A 6,000-nucleotide genomic window follows, 5' to 3' on the forward strand; every position below is an offset into this window, starting at 1 on the left:
AAAATACCATAATGTGTAATGTCAGGAATATCCCTTCATTTTAAAGGATTTTATTTATAAGATACACATAAATCTTAGGAACAACCTGCTGACAGCAAGCTAGTTAGCTAGATTATAGGTGTGATGACTGAGATTGTCATAGTTCATATGAGTACAGTTTGATAAAGCTGGAGGATTAGTCAGGTATTTCTACCTTCTCAATTGCCCATACATTTTTAACAGAAATTAACTTTGATCACAAAATTCACAGATAGTTTATTTACCCTTGTGGTTTTATGTAGTTACAATGCTACAGAATGCACTACTAATGCAGGTGTCTAACTGAATAGCTTTGGCACGTGACAATGCTGTTGGCAGAATCACAAGCTTTCTAGTTTCAAGGTTCTGATTACTCTAGCATCTTCTTAGCACCTGGTGTTGCCCTTTAGTGGTTTGTATGAGAGTTTATGTTGATGTCTCTTCTGCTGTTCCCACACACACTGAAAAATCTGTTTGATTGCCTTGTGTTCTCTTGTGCCCTGGGAGCCTAGAGCAGTGTCAGAACTAAAGGAAAGGCTTAGTGAACTTTTACAAGTAAATAAATAAATATATTCAGATTCTTCACTTTTAGTGACAAGTAATAAAATCACAACTTATATTTTGCTGTTATTTTTCTTTGTAACATCTACTTAAGCTTTGCCACCCTCTCTGGTTGACATCATTACTGAGATTAACCACTTTTATTTGGATTTAGAAAATGCTCTGGTTTTATAGGGCTTTATTTTTTTTTTAAAAATGGAACTACACAATTGGTCATTATTGTCTGTGTGGCCCAAGATCTTCAGAATATTTCTTAAGGCTATTCCTCAGATTCTAAGCCTTATTTTAGTAAGCTACCCATTTTTGAAAGAGTGTTATTACAAAAACCATATTTAACATATCATTGATGAGTGAGCATAAGAAGTAAAGTTTCTAAACTACTGTTGTTTGAATAAGAGAAACATACTTGGGTATAGAATGAGTTTTCATAATATTTAGAAGTAGAATTAATAGTACATGGAGGATTTTTGAGATTTTAAGGTAGTTTTGTGTCAAGGTTTATCAAATATTAGCATTTTTACATCTATTTTTTCCCACTGGAGCTGGCTCTTCTCCTGCTCGCATTGCTGAAGTCTGAGTTGGTTTCTTTTAGTCTCAGATGGATCCAGCACATTTTTTAACAACATGTAGGACTTTTATTCCTGGGGAGGCAAAACTCTATCCTTAACTATTCAAATGAAGAGTTCAGCTCCTAAAGATAGAGTGAAATAGATGTCAGCAGAGTCTAAGGAGCATGAGAGATGATGGAACTATAATGGCTAACAAAGTTGGAATTTGATTTACTTGAATGATTTTTGCTACATGCTTCCAACAGAGAGAAAAATAGAAAATTGAAGTGATGGATATGTCGATTTGCTTGATGAAAGATCCTAGCACAATGTATGCATGGGTTGAAATAGCATAATGAAGCACATAAATGTACAATGCGTGTGAACCTATTTGTGCACATAACATAGCTTTATGTGTGCTTTATTTTTTGTGTGTCATTGAGTTAATTCTAAAGAATGAGTAAAATCCTAGATGAATATATATCACTCTTTATCAAGAGCTACTGTATTACAGGAGGTGATTTTCAAATGGGTTTGATAGTGTGTATGAAAAAGATAGAAATTTTTGATTTATCACTCTTTATATTTTGATAATTTATTAGCAAGACTTAAAACTAAGTAAAGAAGATCATGAAATTCAAAATATACAGCACAAAAAGAAATGTGTCAAGGCATTTTGAAAACCTTGTTTTGCACTCTTGAATGAGGAACATATTTTGGATTAAATAAAATAGATATTAAGCATGATTTTATGAATAAATTAATTTCAAAATAACTTTATATAATCATAGAAATAAGTGATGTCTCACTCAATTACTTCTCATGAAGATGCAAAATAACTAATATGCAGTGTCACAAACTAAAAACAAATGTTTCTGTAATTCCCCAGCCAGATCTCGGCTGGCACTAAAAAGAAATGACAACATAGTTTGTTATCTCTAACTGTTGCTGAATTCTGTTCGTGGTGCCTTTCTCTGTATTATTGAGCAGACCTGGAAGATCTTGTTTCAATTTACTTTAATCAGAAGACTTCTAAAATGCTTCTGGTTAGTATTTGGTTTGAATGAACCCAATTTATTAAAAATGTTAGATGTTTCCACTTAGCATAGCCTGAATAGCTAAGAGGGAAATGATAGCACAAGCATAAAATGGCATAATAAATCAACGAACAACCTTTTCCTTCTAAACATTGCCAAGGTTAGTTTTCATCTTAATAGAATTGCTGATCTGTCAACTGATCAAGTGTAGATACGCTTGTGGCCTGTCTCAATAAAAAGAAGGATGCCAACAATAATGAGAAAAAACCCCTTTGAGTATTGTCTAAAGCATTTTTTTTGGTTTCCTGTTTATGCTTTGTGTGCATTGAAAAAAATCTTTTCCCTTCTTCAACGTAAAATTTCAACTGATTAAAAATGAAAAGGACTTAGCTTGAACACATTTTCAAGTGTTGTGGAACAACAGCCCATTGTGGTAAATAATATTTTCAGATTTGACTTTAGATTTCAATGAAGACAAAACCATTTGATTAGAATCTTTCAGATTTTTAGGGGTCAATAAAGAGTCCCCAGTATTTGAGGCATTTTGTAAAGGTTTCTTTTGAAGAAAATATATACTAATGCTACATACATCATTAGTGACCTCAAGAATGTCTTTGTGTATTTCACACACTGAAGGGGAGAGAAACAGAGGCCTCTCTTTAGAATCATGAATCAACTCCACACTATCAATTTTATTTTGACAAATACCAAGCATTTTGAAGTTCCCTCAGACAACAGCAATGACAGTTACATGACAGCTCTCATTTCATGTTTGGAAAAGAAAAAAAAAAGCCCTAAAGAGGATAAGAAAATCATGTCACCTAGAATAAAACCTCTAGTCAGAAAGATGATGCAGCAATATGGTGTATCAACTAGTTTTGAAACTGTTTCTACACAAAGTAGATGCAGAAAGTATCTATCCTGCTTATCTTGTATATGAATGTGTGTCCCCACTGACATCACATAGATTTTGCTGAATAAACTCCAATTTCACCACTGACATCACATAGATTTTGCTGAATAAACTCCAATTTCAATATAAATTATTGGCTTAAACATTCTTCTACCTCTAGGAGAACCATTTATTCATGGAAGAATGCCAAACCTAGAACCTGATAAGCACCGCATAAATCCCTGGTAACCTTTTGGAGGCACGCAGGTCACTTTACCAGCAAAAATGTGCAAATTTGTCTTATGAATGTCTAAGTCAGACTTTCGATTTCACTCTTGTTGAGCAAATGTTTAGACGCTCTATGGAAGAATTTCAATAGGTCATATTGACAGCTTCACTCAGTCAGATACATGTTGGAGAACTGACTTGTGCACCAATGATGGACCATTCAGATTTGACAAATCATTTAGAACTTTATGCCAGTAATTTGTTTGGATATGTACCCTGTTATGCTAAAGTGCAATTAAGAACATTCCAAACTTTAATTTCCATAGATCATTAGGATATCCAATAGTTTCTTTTAATTCAATTAATTTTGAATTATTATTATTATTAATTATTATTTTGATTTTTTGACATAAGATTTCTTTGTGTAGCTTTGGTGCCTGTCCTGTACCTAGCTTTTGTAGACTAGGCTGTCCTCGAACTCACAATGATCTGCCTGCCTCTGCCTCCCGAGTACTGGGATTAAAGGCATGCACCATCACCGTCGACCTCAATTTTGAATAATTTTACCTAAAACTGTGTCACCATAAAAATTTAGAAAGGCATTTAGTGTACGAGTTCAGAATCAATAATCACAAACACACAAAATAGCGTGCGCGCACATCTTTATGAACATCAGTTTAAAAAAAATAGCTATAGCAACTTTTTCTTTACCACCTGCAGATAGACAGAAAAATGTTCTAATGAAACTTGAAGTTTTGTGGATTTAAAATATCATTCAGACTTTCTGGTCATTTAACTTCTAACACTTCTCCCTTTTTCTCTCTTCCTTCATTCCTTTTCTCTTACTTTCCCAGTTCTTCTTTCTTTTGGAGACATTGTCTCAGTATGCAGTATGTAGCCAGTATCACTTGAATCAATGACCCTCTTAAACATCTGAATATTGGGATTACATTGTTCACTACCCCATCCATTTGTTACTGTTTAGTGGCTGTGTGGTTTGTATCTCTACTGCTGCATTCAACCCCACGGACTTGTACACTACATTTCACATAATACAGATTCAAATCCCTACTTTCCACCATAAAGATTTGAATATATATGAGAGAAGAGAAGAAAAATGAAGAGATAGTGAGAGGGTTACTTCCTACCAATACAGCTCCATCACACACTATTGTCTAGAAATGAAGTGGACAGCAGCTAAATATTATAGCAAAATAAATCATTTACCAATAAAACATCAAAGACTAAAAGCATTAAAATAAGATAACATCATTAGTTTATACATGTACCTTTTATTTAAAGTGAGAGGGATGGTAAAACACTATACAGTATAATGTTATTCTCTTATAGACATTTCTTCTGAATTGTAGAAAAGAAAAAGAACAACATAAACAAAGCTATTCTTCTTTTGAAATAGAAGCATTTTATATTGACTATTAAATAGTAAATTGATTGTACACTTAAAACTGATAAGTGAAAAAAGAAAACTAGGAAGAAGAGGGCCACCTGCAACCCATCACCTCAGACACAATGCTACATTGTGATCTTATGAAGTAACTTGGTTTAATCGAGCCCCATGAGTACTGTAGGACTAGCCATTTTTAAATTGCTATACATTTTCCACATGAAATAAAAATGCTGTTATAAAGTACATATGTATATACTAAATATCCAGTCTACTCTGAATTGCTGTGTATTATAAATTATGCCCATTACCCTGATAATGTATAACATCTGTGTTTAAATATTTAGTTTGAAACAAAATATATCTCTTTATTTTATATAGTTGTCACTGGTGTGTATGTGTGTGTGAGAGTGAGAGAGAGAGAGAAATACAGAGAGAGAGACAGACAGAGAGAGAGAGAGAGAGAGAGAGAGAGAGAGAGAGAGAGAATTTAGTTAAGTATTCTTTGTGATTGTTGCCTTGTATTCGGTATTTTATGTTGGCTTATGAAAAAGTTCATTAAATATTAAACCTATTTAATCTTTGTAAAACTTCATGAATGTTTCTAAAAATCATAATTTTAATTCATTATACCCTATGAATGAGTACATTTTATTGCTTTGAGCTTACAGTTCTGATGTGCAGAAACTTTGGTTAAAGTACCATTTAAAATTCAGGAGGATGTCTATATGTTTGTCTTTGGATTCACCTTCTTATTTAGCTTCTCTAGGATGGTGAATTATAAGCTCAATTGTAGGGATAAGTCCCGCCCCTTAGGGGGCGTGTTCGTCTCGGGCTAATATTTGTATATAAATTTGGCGAGTGTGCTCCCAGCTGCTGCTTCTGCTTTCCTGGTCTCCACGGGAACGGTGGTTCTGTAAGTCTATTAAAGCTGTATATATATATATTTTTACAATCTGTCTGCATTCGTTTACACCATTACACAGGCTATACTCAGAGTGACTCAGCTCACTTCCTCTTCCTCCCAGCATTCTGTTCTGTTTACTCCCCCACCTATGTTTTAACCTATCAGGGCCAGCCAAGCAGTTTCTTTATTATAATTAACCAATGACCTTCCTCCATCACTCAATGTCCTTTATTTATGGCTAGAAAACAAATATGAGTGAGTACATCCCATGTTCCTCTTTTTGGGTCTGGCTTACCTTACTCAGGATAGGGTTTTCTATTTCCATCCATTTGTATGCAAAATTCAAGAAGTCCTTGTTTTTTACTGCTGAGTAATACTCTAATATGTATATATTCCATACTTTC

The sequence above is a fragment of the Microtus ochrogaster genome, chromosome 6, assembly GCF_000317375.1.
Source record: "Microtus ochrogaster isolate Prairie Vole_2 chromosome 6, MicOch1.0, whole genome shotgun sequence".
Taxonomy (NCBI): Eukaryota; Metazoa; Chordata; class Mammalia; order Rodentia; family Cricetidae; genus Microtus; species Microtus ochrogaster.